This window comes from Triticum urartu, unplaced genomic scaffold (assembly GCF_056163025.1).
Source record: "Triticum urartu cultivar PI428250 unplaced genomic scaffold, HENAU_Tu73 scaffold974, whole genome shotgun sequence".
NCBI lineage: Eukaryota > Viridiplantae > Streptophyta > Magnoliopsida > Poales > Poaceae > Triticum > Triticum urartu.
The window spans coordinates 15-15,000 of record NW_028261169.1 but is presented as its reverse complement, the minus strand read 5'-3'; positions in this window follow the sequence as shown (position 1 = coordinate 15,000).

Sequence of the window (14,986 nt, the reverse complement as noted above, 5' to 3'; positions counted from 1 at the left end):
TAACTGACATAATTTTGTATTTTTCCTGATCAGAAAAATACATGAAAAAGAAAGGAGGTAGAAAAATTTTTGGATTTATGGTTAAAGAAGAAAAAGAAGAAAACAGGGGTTCTGTTGAATTTCAAGTATTCAGTTTCACCAATAAGATACGGAGACTTGCTTCACATTTGGAATTACACAAAAAAGATTTTTCATCGGAAAGAGGTCTACGAAGACTTTTGGGAAAACGTCGACGTTTGCTGGCTTATTTGGCAAAGAAAAATAGAGTACGTTATAAGAAATTAATCGGTCAGTTGAATATTCGGGAGCAGTAATTTAATCGTTCAAATTTTTTTCTTGTTTTATTATTTTTTTAGTAGTCTTATAGTAGTCTTAGATTTTTCATTTTGATGAGCCTCGCTTTGAGGAATTCATGGAATAATCCATTTTCATGGAATAATGAATTAAGGAAGAAAGGATATGAGTCTACCGCTTACAAGAAAAGATCTCATGATAGTCAATATGGGCCCTCAACACCCATCAATGCATGGTGTTCTTCGACTGATCGTTACTCTCGATGGTGAGGATGTTATTGATTGTGAACCCATATTAGGGTATTTACACAGAGGAATGGAAAAAATCGCGGAAAACCGAACTATTATACAATACTTACCTTATGTAACAAGGTGGGATTATTTAGCTACTATGTTTACAGAAGCAATAACAGTAAATGCACCAGAATTCTTGGAGAATATTCAAATACCACAAAGAGCCAGCTATATTAGGGTAATTATGTTAGAATTAAGCCGGATAGCTTCTCACTTGCTATGGCTTGGACCTTTTATGGCGGATCTCGGCGCACAGACTCCTTTTTTCTATATTTTTAGAGAGAGAGAATTAATATATGATCTATTTGAAGCTGCTACAGGTATGCGAATGATGCACAATTACTTTCGCATCGGAGGAGTAGCCGCCGATCTACCTTATGGATGGATCGATAAATGTTTAGATTTCTGTGATTATTTTTTACGCGGAGTTGTTGAATATCAACAACTTATTACACAGAATCCAATTTTTTTAGAGCGAGTTGAAGGAGTAGGTTTTATTAGCGGAGAAGAAGCAGTAAATTGGGGCTTATCGGGACCGATGTTACGAGCTTCTGGAATACAATGGGATCTTCGTAAAGTAGATCCTTATGAGTCTTACAACCAATTTGATTGGAAAGTCCAATGGCAAAAAGAAGGGGATTCGTTAGCTCGCTATTTAGTACGAATTGGTGAAATGAGGGAATCCATCAAAATAATTCAACAAGCTGTAGAAAAAATTCCTGGAGGACCTTATGAAAATTTAGAAGTCCGACGCTTTAAGAAAGAAAATAATTCTGAATGGAATGATTTTGAGTATAAATTTCTTGGTAAAAAACCTTCGCCCAATTTTGAATTGTCAAGACAAGAGCTTTATGTAAGAGTAGAAGCCCCAAAAGGTGAATTAGGGATTTATCTAGTAGGAGATGATAGCCTTTTCCCCTGGAGATGGAAAATCCGTCCACCCGGGTTTATTAATTTGCAAATTCTTCCTCAGCTAGTTAAAAAAATGAAATTGGCTGATATCATGACGATATTAGGTAGTATAGATATCATTATGGGGGAAGTTGATCGTTGAAATGATAATAGATAGGGTAGAGGTAGAAACTATCAATTCTTTTTCGAAATTGGAATTATTAAAAGAAGTCTATGGACTGATATCGATTCTACCCATTTTGACCCTCCTTTTGGGAATAACAATAGAGGTACTCGTAATTGTGTGGTTAGAAAGAGAAATATCTGCGTCGATACAACAACGTATTGGTCCTGAATATGCTGGCCCCCTGGGCCTGCTTCAAGCTATAGCAGATGGGACTAAGCTACTTTTTAAAGAAGATATTCTGCCATCCCGAGGAGATATTTCTTTATTTAGCATTGGACCCTCTATAGCAGTCATATCAGTTTTATTAAGTTTTTTAGTTATCCCTTTGGGATATCATTTTGTTTTAGCCGATCTTAGTATTGGTGTTTTTTTATGGATTGCCATTTCAAGTATAGCTCCTATTGGTCTTCTTATGGCAGGATATAGCTCAAATAATAAATATTCTTTTTCAGGCGGTCTACGAGCTGCTGCTCAATCCATTAGTTATGAAATACCATTAACTTTTTGTGTGCTAGCAATATCTCTACGTGTGATTCGTTAAAATAGATCTTTTTCCTATAAAATCCATTAACTATTTATATTCCTTTTCTTATTTAGTATTTGGGTTGGTAAGTTAAACTAGATAGCTATATGAGTGAAACAAAACAGCTTATAAATTTGTAGTAAAAAGAAAAAATCTCATTTCCTACGTACAAGAAAAAAGTGGAAGTAAACATAAGCAGTGTAAACTCTTTATCCCAAGGTTGATATTTTTTAATTAGTCATCATATCTTGAAGCGGCCAAGAATAAAGGATTCACGATATGGAATTCCATTACTAGAATACTCCTAGTTATTACTATAACTTAATAATCCATAAGAAGAATCCACCAAAAGTTAGTGAAGGGTTAGGAACACTAAAGTACATAAAGGATTAGTAATGGAAAATCTAAAACATTAGAGATTTTTGCCCATAAAAGGAATCATAATAAGGACTTGCAATTTGTAGAAATTATCAAGTAGTACTTTCTTCGGATTCCGATCCAGAGTATGTTCCCATTCACTTGTTAAGGAAATGGCTATCAAGAACGAATTAACCCTTTATCCATTTTTTCTTTTTAAATACCCCCTCCCTGGGGAAAGAAGAATAGTAAAAAAGATATGGAGTGCACTAGAAAAAATTTTCATTATTTCCTTCCTCTATCCATATTCATGCAGAATTGCTCATGAACTAATACCCAACTCTTTCCATTTATTAATTGAATTCCTATAACAAGTAACAAGTGTTTTATTCCAAGATTAAGTTATTACTGAACAAAGAAAAATTTTCATTATATTATAAAGGATGAGATCAATTCGGAAGCGCTTTTTCTTATTCTAGCAGACGGAATTCCTTTGGTCTAATTTAGGACTTTCAAATCTATTTTATTTTATCTAATTCTATCTACGCCCCCGGGGCTAGGAACAAAACAGTCCTTTCCTTTTTCTGATCATAGAGAAGCCGTATGAAGCTAAGGTTTCATGTACGGTTTTGAAATAGCGGTGGGAACTGTGATGTTATCACCGACTATGATTATCTAACAGTTCAAGTACAGTTGATATAGTTGAAGCACAGTCAAAATACGGTTTTTTTGGATGGAATATTTGGCGTCAGCCTATAGGTTTTCTGGTTTTTTTAATTTCTTCTTTGGCAGAATGTGAAAGATTACCCTTTGATTTACCAGAAGCGGAGGAAGAATTAGTAGCAGGTTACCAAACTGAATATTCCGGTATCAAATATGGTTTATTTTATCTTGTTTCTTACCTAAATTTATTAGTTTCTTCTTTATTTGTAACAGTTCTCTACTTGGGCGGGTGGAATTTATCTATTCCCTATATATCCTTTTTTGATTTTTTCCAAATGAATAAAGCAGTTGGAATTTTGGAAATGACAATGGGTATATTTATTACATTAACTAAAGCTTATTTATTTCTCTTCATTTCTATCACAATAAGATGGACTTTACCGAGGATGAGAATGGATCAGTTATTAAATCTTGGATGGAAATTTCTTTTACCTATTTCCCTGGGCAATCTCTTATTAACAACCTCTTCTCAACTTGTTTCACTATAAATAAGATAATACAATAATAGTAAGAATATTTTCAACACAAAAGCTCTCTCAAACAAGAGAAAGAAACATATCTTTTTCATAGATATTTAGAATGAATATGTTCCCTATGGTAACTGGGTTCATGAGTTATGGTCAACAAACAATACGTGCTACAAGGTACATAGGTCAAAGTTTCATAACTACCTTATCCCACACAAATCGTTTACCTATAACGATTCACTACCCTTATGAAAAATCAATTACACCAGAGCGTTTCCGAGGGCGAATCCACTTTGAATTTGATAAATGTATTGCTTGTGAAGTATGTGTTCGCGTATGTCCGATAGATTTACCCGTTGTGGATTGGAGATTTGAAAAGGATATTAAAAGAAAACAATTGCTTAATTATAGTATTGATTTCGGAGTTTGTATATTTTGTGGCAATTGTGTTGAGTACTGTCCAACAAGCTGTTTATCAATGACTGAAGAATATGAACTTTCTACCTATGATCGTCATGAATTGAATTACAATCAAATTGCTTTAAGTCGGTTACCAATCTCCATAATGGGAGATTACACAATTCAAACAATTAGGAATTCGTCTGAAAGTAAAATAAACAAAGAAAAATCTTCGAATTCAAGAACGATTACTGATTACTAAACTTTGATTTTGTCTTTCTGTTATAAAAATCTAATAATTCTTTATTAAACTTTAAAATTAAACTATAAAGAAAAACGAAAAACTACTGCTTATTGGAAATTATTTCTTATTTTAAATCAGACTAGATTTTCGTGATATAATATAATTTATAACTATAAGTTTATACACAAAAAAATACCCTAATCCTTTTTTCCTTCCTTGAATCCTTTAGTTTTAGTCAGTTCATGAAAAATTTTATACTATTAATTTCTTTTTATCCATAATGGATTTACCTGGACCAATACATGAGATTCTTATGCTATTTGGGGGATTTGTTCTTCTACTAGGGGGTCTAGGAGTAGTATTACTTACCAACCCCATTTATTCTGCCTTTTCGCTGGGATTAGTTCTTGTTTGTATATCCTTATTCTATTTTTTATTAAATTCCTACTTTGTAGCTGTCGCACAACTTCTTATTTATGTGGGAGCCATAAATGTCTTGATCATATTCGCTGTAATGTTCGTAAATGGCTCAGAATGGTCTAAAGATAAGAATTATTGGACTATTGGAGATGGGTTCACTTCACTCGTTTGTATAACTATTGTTTTTTCACTAATGACTACTATCCCAGATACGTCGTGGTATGGAATTCTTTGGACTACAAGATCAAACCAAATAGTAGAACAGGGTCTCATAAATAATGTTCAACAAATTGGAATTCATTTAGCAACCGATTTTTATCTTCCGTTTGAACTCATTTCCATAATTCTTCTAGTTTCTTTAATAGGTGCAATTACTATGGCTCGGCAATAAGAAAACTTAGAAAAAGTACAAATTATAAGAATTGCAAATCTAAAATAAATAACTAAAGAATCACAATTTTGATTTAGTAAAATCCATCTACTGCCAACAAATACCTCCTTTTTTTTTTTTTTTTTTTTCTTTTGTTGTGTAATTGTTCTATTGTAATTAATTGAATCGGTTCAATTCTTGCCCTCATATTGAAATGAATCGAGATTGATAAGGAGTTAGTTAATGATGTTTGAGCATGTACTTTTTTTGAGTGTCTATTTATTTTCGATTGGTATCTATGGATTGATCACAAGCCGAAACATGGTTAGAGCTCTAATATGTCTTGAACTTATACTGAATTCAATTAATCTAAATCTCGTAACATTTTCTGATCTATTTGATAGTCGCCAATTAAAAGGAGATATTTTCGCAATTTTTGTTATAGCCCTTGCAGCTGCTGAAGCCGCTATTGGACTATCCATTCTTTCTTCCATCCATCGTAATAGGAAATCCACTCGTATCAATCAATCTAATTTATTGAATAATTAGACTTTTGAATAATTAGACATAGAATCCTCTAAACAAAGGCGCACATATTAAAATAAATAGAAATCAATACTATTTTCTTAGTATTATTTGAGAATATCCATTTTTTTTAGTAGATTATTGCATAGTATTCTTTTTCACTTAAATGAATTTTTGTATTTGTAATTCATTGATATTGCAATTTGAATATTGCAATAATTTATATTGAAAAGACGATAGCCAATTTATTGGCTAATTCGAATTCGTCTGTACAATTCGTAAAATTCTTTCTTATTTCTTATTTATTGTTGAAATCCAAAATTAAAGTCTCTTGGCTCTCTTCACGCTTTCTCACAAACAGATTAAAAAATAGATTTTTTTTTTTGAAGTTTGGATAAACCATTGCTTCGTCTGGTGTCTACAATACATATGACTCATTATAGTACTAATTTCATTTTTACCAGATCGAAAAATTTTATGTTGAAAAGAAAAATTTATAGATCCAATGTCACATTCCGTAAAAATTTACGATACATGTATAGGATGCACTCAATGTGTACGAGCTTGTCCAACAGATGTATTAGAAATGATACCCTGGGATGGATGTAAAGCCAAGCAAATTGCTTCCGCGCCGAGAACCGAAGATTGTGTGGGTTGTAAGAGATGTGAATCTGCCTGCCCGACAGATTTTTTAAGTGTCCGCGTTTATTTAGGGCCTGAAACAACACGTAGCATGGCTCTATCTTATTGATACGTTACAAAAAACTTCACTCGAATCGTCTGATTCCTCTTTACCGAAGAAGCCTGTGCTCGAAATAATCGAGCACGGGCTTTTCTGGTCAAAACGTATCTTGTCTTTATCACTTTATCATGAGTTATTTTCCTTGGTTAACAATACTTGTTGTTTTGCCGATATTTGCAGGTTCATTAATTTTCTTTTTACCTCATAAGGGAAACAAAGTCGTTAGGTGGTATACTATATCTATTTGTTTATTAGAATTCCTTCTAATGACTTATGCGTTCTGTTATCATTTCCAACTGGAGGATCCCTTAATCCAATTAAAGGAGGATTATAAATGGATAGATGTCTTCGATTTCCACTGGAGATTGGGAATCGATGGACTTTCATTAGGATCTATTTTATTGACAGGATTTATCACTACTTTAGCTACTTTAGCAGCTTGGCCAATTACACGGAATTCGCGATTATTCTATTTCCTGATGCTCGCAATGTATAGTGGTCAAATAGGATTATTTTCTTCGCGAGACCTTTTACTTTTTTTTATCATGTGGGAGTTAGAATTAATTCCTGTTTACTTACTTTTATCCATGTGGGGGGGGAAGAGGCGTCTATATTCAGCTACAAAGTTTATTTTGTATACTGCAGGCGGTTCCATTTTTTTCTTAATCGGAGTTCTGGGTATGGGCTTATATGGTTCCAACGAACCAGGATTAGATTTGGAAAGATTAATTAATCAATCATACCCTGCAACCTTGGAAATACTTTTATATTTTGGCTTCCTTATTGCTTATGCTGTCAAATTGCCGATTATACCCCTACATACGTGGTTACCAGATACCCATGGGGAAGCACATTATAGTACATGTATGCTTTTAGCGGGAATATTATTAAAGATGGGAGCATATGGATTGATTCGGATCAACATGGAATTGTTACCTCATGCTCATTATCTATTTTCGCCCTGGTTAGTAATAATAGGAGCGATCCAAATAATCTATGCAGCTTCAACTTCTCTTGGTCAACGAAATTTCAAAAAAAGAATAGCTTATTCCTCTGTATCTCACATGGGTTTCATAATTATAGGAATTGGTTCCATAACCAACATTGGACTCAATGGAGCTATTTTACAAATATTATCCCATGGATTTATTGGTGCTACACTTTTTTTCTTGGCAGGAACCGCTTCTGATAGAATGCGTCTTGTTTATCTCGAAGAACTGGGGGGAATATCTATCCCAATGCCTAAAATTTTTACCATGTTTAGTAGCTTTTCAATGGCTTCTCTTGCCTTACCAGGAATGAGTGGTTTTGTCGCAGAATTAGTAGTATTTTTTGGACTAATTACTAGTCCAAAATTTCTGTTAATGCCAAAAACACTAATTACTTTTGTAATGGCAATTGGAATGATATTAACTCCTATTTATTTATTATCTATGTTACGCCAGATGTTCTATGGATACAAGCTATTTAATGTTCCAAACGCAAATTTTGTGGATTCTGGACCACGAGAACTCTTTATTTTAATCTGTATCTTTTTACCAGTAATAGGAATTGGTATTTATCCAGATTTTGTTCTCTCCCTATCCGTTGACAGGGTAGAGGCTCTCTTATCCAATTATTATCCTAAATAGGTTTGCTTTTTTTTACTCGTCTGCTCTATTAATGCAGAAATAAGTAAAAAAGTATATAATGCAGAAATAAGTAAAAAAGTATAATTAGATCTATCTCGAATTTTTGAGAACCCTTTGATAAGGCGTTCAAGGGGTTCTCAAATAAAACATAAAAGTAAAAACCTTCATTTCATGAAGGTTTTATTTTATGTAATCATTTAGGTGTTAATGTAAACGAACCATAACTATGTAAGCCTATTCCTAATAGATTTATACCAAAATAACAAATCCAAATTATAAGAAATCCTATCAAAGCTATAAGTGCAGAATTCGTACCCTTCCAATTTGGATTTGTTCTACTATGTAAATAAATTGCGAATATGGTCCAAGTAATAAATGCCCAAGTTTCCTTAGGATCCCAATTCCAATAGGATCCCCAGGCCTCATTAGCCCATACTGCTCCACAAAGAATACCTACGGTTAAAAGGGTAAATCCTAGGCTAATGACACGATAACTCCAAGAATCCAAACGCTCCGTTAATTGATATTTGTAATAATTTGGAAATGAAGGGACAGAGGTTCTTTTTAAAGCACTTCTTTTTGCATAAAAATATTTAATATCACTAAAGAAAAATGTTTTATTTAAAACATTTTTTTTCTTTTTAGAAAAGAAATGGAAATTATTTCGAAATCTAATGATTAGAATAGCGGCAGATAATAAGGATCCGCACAAAAGAGTTGCATAGCTTAATAACATCATACTGACATGCATCATTAACCACTGAGATTGTAGAGCAGGTACTAGTATCGTGGATTGATGCATTTCAGTTAAAAGACCCGATGTGGCAAAGCCTTGCGTTAAAATAGTACTTGGCGTAGTTATTGTGCTTAAATCATTTTTAGAGTTCTGTATTTTAGGAATGGTATGAAGAATATACAGGGCCCATGAAAGGAAGATCAATGACTCATATAAATTACTTAATGGAAAATGTCCCGAGGAAGCCCAACGAGAAACTAAGAATCCTGTTATAGAGAAAAAAGTAACTATCATTCCTTTTTCTGACGAATCGCGTAATCCTCCAAGTTCACGAACTAATAAGGTTATAAAATGAATCGTAATCACAATTGAAATCGTTGAGAAAGAGATATGAGTTAGTATATGTTCTAAAGTTGCAAATAGCATAAGGGGAAGGTCCCATTACAAAATTGTAAATTTCGAATTGATTTCTAATCTATTGTATTCTTTTTCAAGAATGCCGCCACTCGGATTCGAACCGAGATGCTTGAGCACTGCTTCCTAAGAGCAGCGTGTCTACCAATTTCACCATGGCGGCTAACTTCAAATAATAGGTAACTTAAAAGAATAATAGCTATTATCTTGGGAATCGTCGATATTGGGAAAGTCCATAAAATTTAGGAACATTAGAGTTTTCATTAAAATAGACTTCGTTTGGTAGTATCGTTTCCATTTTTTTTTTTTACAATAAACTCTTGCTTTGCCCAATAGAAACACAAACACTGCTTGAAAGAGTTGGAACTTCTTTTTTCTAACTTGCAATTATAGAACTAATTTTTTCTAATTAATTTCCCCTTTACATTTTGAAAATTCTTTCAATACAATGAAAAAAATCCAAAAGGGTTTCTATTTAATGATGAAATTAAAATAAAATGGATAAATAGAAAAGGCTTTTTGGATTTTTTAAAAATTTCTAGAATGAAAGTCTTTATGCTCTTATTAATAAGATTTACTAACCTTATGATTTTGGAGAAGATAGGTGGAAGTTGTAAGTCCTATTGTAAGAATACTCCACTTTTCATAATTTTCCTAATAGAATATGAGGATTCTATTAGGAAAATTATGAAAAGTTCATTGATAGGAAAAGAATACTTAGCACACAGTATACCAAACAAAACTTTTTTTTTCTTGTATATATAAGATAAGAGGGGTTTTTTGTTCTAAGAATATTGTACCGAGTAATTCGACACATAAAAGTACATTCAAAGAAGAATCCAAATTATTAAATAATTGGAATTCTTTTTTGATAAGTCAATTCATATTATTCCAAAATCTTATTATTTGTTTGTTGCCCAGAAAAACCCTTTGGTTTTGGATGCTCATTACCGCTCGAAAATGATCTTGATTTTACTAAAGAATAAGATTGTACTATGGAAAAATAAGTCTTTTTCTTCCAAATATTTTTACGAATACGCTTTTTTGACATTGAAGTACGTTTTTTTGGAACTGCCATTCAAAAAGGAAATTACTTTTTTCTAGTTGTATGTGAAAGACATCTATTGCTGCAAATCAATCCTTCTTTCTTCTTTTTATTAGTATTTATACTTAGATACTGAAAGATACTTAAATTTTGAATTATTTTTTACTTCATTTTGTCTAATGCGGATAAGACAACAAGAATTTTTTAACATTTTTTCTTTATATATTTTATACTTTTTTTTTAATAATATAGAATATATAGAAGGGTTTCTCATTTAAATCTATTTATATCTATTTATATATCAAGTATACTCCATATATAGATATATGGTATGGAAGCCTATCCCCCATATAAGATAAGACGGGGGGATAAAAAGAAGGGAAAATGAAAATAGTTAATTAAGTTCAGAATGGTATTCCATAAAGGAAAGGAATTCCAATCAAAACAAAAAATACTGAGTCTCTTAAACAAGACATTCTAAAACTTAGGTAATTTATAGTCATTAGAATTTTAGTTCTATATGAAGTAAGGACTATTCGATAATTTCTTATAAACATAGGTTTTCATTGGAATTCACTCAATCAGTTAATTATGGAACAAGAGAGCTGTTTCATCTTTGTTTTAAAGAAATATAAAAATGAATTATGAATAGAAAGTAAAATGATTCCACTTTTTTTTTTTTATTTTTATAAATATCTTTATTTAGTTAATAAAATAACTTCGTTACCTAGTTATTTTATTAACTTTTTTAATTTAACCAACTAAACCCATTCTTAATTTTTAATTATTTCAATGAGATAAATTTTGGAAAAATTAAGAATTTCAGTATTTTTTCTTATTCTTTTTATTTATTCTTTCAGAAAGAGATAAGAATTGGTTTGGTGAATCGGAAACAATTTTATAGAAAAATTGAAGTAAAAATTGAAGTAAAAATTGCAATTTCTTTTCTTATGGAACATACATATCAATATGCATGGGTAATCCCTCTTCTCCCACTTCCAGTTATTATGTCAATGGGATTTGGCCTTATTCTTATTCCGACAGCAACAAAAAATCTTCGTCGCATATGGGCTTTTCCTAGTGTTTTACTCTTAAGTATAGCTATGGTATTCTCAGTTCAACTGTCTATTCAACAAATAAATGGAAGTTCGATCTATCAATATCTATGGTCTTGGACCGTCAATAATGATTTTTCTTTAGAATTTGGATACTTGATTGACCCACTTACTTCTATTATGTTAATACTAATTACTACTGTAGGAATCCTGGTTCTTATTTATAGTGATGGTTATATGTCTCACGATGAAGGATATTTGAGATTTTTTGTTTATATAAGTTTTTTCAATACTTCCATGTTGGGATTGGTTACTAGCTCCAATTTGATACAAATTTATTTTTTTTGGGAACTCGTGGGAATGTGTTCTTATTTATTGATAGGCTTTTGGTTTACACGACCAATCGCAGCGAGTGCTTGTCAAAAAGCTTTTGTAACTAATCGTGTAGGGGATTTTGGTCTATTATTAGGAATTTTAGGTTTTTTTTGGATAACAGGTAGTTTAGAGTTTAGGGATTTGTTCAAAATAGCTAATAACTGGATTCCTAATAATGGAATTAACTCTTTACTTACTACTTTGTGTGCTTTTTTATTATTCCTTGGTGCAGTTGCGAAATCCGCACAATTCCCTCTTCACGTATGGTTACCCGATGCTATGGAAGGGCCCACTCCTATTTCGGCTCTTATACACGCAGCAACTATGGTTGCTGCGGGAATTTTTCTTCTAGCTCGACTTCTTCCTCTTTTCATATCTTTACCTTTGATAATGAGTTTTATTTCTTTAGTAGGTACAATAACACTATTCTTAGGAGCTACTTTAGCTCTTGCTCAGAGAGATATTAAAAGAAGCTTAGCCTATTCTACAATGTCTCAATTGGGTTATATGATGTTAGCTCTAGGTATAGGTTCTTATCAAGCTGCTTTATTCCATTTGATCACTCATGCTTATTCAAAAGCTTTATTGTTCTTGGGATCCGGATCCGTTATTCATTCAATGGAACCTCTTGTTGGATATTCACCAGATAAAAGTCAAAATATGGTTCTTATGGGCGGTTTAAGAAAATACATTCCAATCACAAGAACTACTTTTTTATGGGGTACACTTTCTCTTTGTGGTATTCCACCTCTTGCTTGCTTCTGGTCCAAAGATGAAATCCTTAGTAATAGTTGGTTGTATTCGCCCTTTTTTGGAATAATAGCCTCCTTTACTGCAGGATTAACTGCCTTTTATATGTTTCGGATATATTTACTTACATTTGATGGGTATTTGCGTGTTCATTTTCAAAATTACAGTAGCACTAAAGAGAGTTCCTTGTATTCAATATCCTTATGGGGAAAAAGGATACCCAAAGGAGTGAATAGGGATTTCGTTTTATCAACAACGAAGAGTGGAGTTTCTTTTTTTTCACAAAATATACCAAAAATTCAAGGTAATACAAGAAATAGGATAGGATCCTTTACTACGTCTTTTGGGGCTAAAAAAACTTTTGCCTATCCGCATGAAACGGGAAATACTATGTTATTTCCTCTTCTTATATTACTACTTTTCACTTTGTTCATTGGATTCATAGGAATCTCTTTTGATAATGGAGGAATTGGTAATGGAATAGCAGAGTTAACCATATTATCAAAGTGGTTAACTCCCTCAATAAACTTTACCCAGGAAAGTTCTAATTCTTTTGTAAATTCATATGAATTTATTACTAATGCAATTTCTTCTGTAAGTCTAGCTATCTTTGGTTTATTCATAGCATATATCTTCTATGGATCCGCTTATTCTTTTTTTCAGAATTTGGATTTAATAAACTCTTTTTACAAAGGAAATCCTAAAAAAGAATTTTTAGATCAAGTAAAAAAAAATATATACAGTTGGTCATATAATCGTGGTTATATAGATATTTTCTATACTAGGGTCTTTACCCTCGGTATAAGAGGGTTAACCGAACTCACGGAGTTTTTTGATAAGGGTGTTATTGATGGAATTACCAATGGAGTGGGTCTTGCTAGTTTTTGTATAGGAGAGGAAATTAAATATGTAGGGGGAGGTCGAATCTCGTCTTATTTATTCTTTTTTTTATGTTATGTATCTGTGTTTTTATTCTTTTTTCTTTCTTAAGTTAAGGAATTTACAACAAGTCTCTTGCAAAAATAACTATCCTATCCCCTTTCTACAATCTCTCTATATCCTTGTTACATAAGGTAAGTATTGTATAATAGTTCGGTTTTCCGCGATTTTTTCCATTCCTCTGTGTAAATACCCTAATATGGGTTCACAATCAATAACATCCTCACCATCGAGAGTAACGATCAGTCGAAGAACACCATGCATTGATGGGTGTTGAGGGCCCATATTGACTATCATGAGATCTTTTCTTGTAAGCGGTAGACTCATATCCTTTCTTCCTTAATTCATTATTCCATGAAAATGGATTATTCCATGAATTCCTCAAAGCGAGGCTCATCAAAATGAAAAATCTAAGACTACTATAAGACTACTAAAAAAATAATAAAACAAGAAAAAAATTTGAACGATTAAATTACTGCTCCCGAATATTCAACTGACCGATTAATTTCTTATAACGTACTCTATTTTTCTTTGCCAAATAAGCCAGCAAACGTCGACGTTTTCCCAAAAGTCTTCGTAGACCTCTTTCCGATGAAAAATCTTTTTTGTGTAATTCCAAATGTGAAGCAAGTCTCCGTATCTTATTGGTGAAACTGAATACTTGAAATTCAACAGAACCCCTGTTTTCTTCTTTTTCTTCTTTAACCATAAATCCAAAAATTTTTCTACCTCCTTTCTTTTTCATGTATTTTTCTGATCAGGAAAAATACAAAATTATGTCAGTTATTTTGAAGTTATTCTAATCTCGTACACACACAAATTTGCAATTATTCATCTACTACTGGAATTTGGATTTATTTTATCGATGCAAATTGGATTTGGATAGAAGGGTACATTCTTTCTAATATTTTAGATAGAAGAAATGTTTCTTCTATCTAAAATATTAGAAAGAATTTTGCTGATTTATTTATTGCTATATGCAATTTATGGAATTGATACACCATTTAATTGATATCATTTAGCAAAATGAAACACAGCATATGCATCCATCTTTTGGCTCGAGAATTTCACGGGATAGAGATATGGTATAAGAAATAGACTATTAAGTAACTCTAAATGAATTGTGGATACATCTGTATCCTTAACATACTGAAACGATTGTCATTATTCGTATCAAACCAATAGCGATTCATACAAGCTAAATCTTCTAATCAATGGTGGGCCAATAATGAATTTTTTTGCATATGTATTAAGACGCTTGGCCTGATTTCGAAATTGTCCAGAGTTTTATATGTTGTTTTCATTGCAAAATGATGGGTCTCCTTCCATAACTTTCCAATTACGAGTACGAGAATTGAAAGACATGAAAATTCTCAATTCTCTACGGCGTCTAGTAGATAGAAACAAGAAAATCAGAAGAATCTTTCTCTCTATTCACTATCATTCCGCGTCTTCGACTTCTATTAGTTTCTTTTCTTCTTTAATGCAATAGCTATAGTTTGATATAAGAATCCATTTCTCAAAGTAATGGAAACCATTCTCTTATAGGAAATGGTTCGAAAATCGCTATTCCACCTTTTAGGTATCGTGAAAAGTGATACCTGTG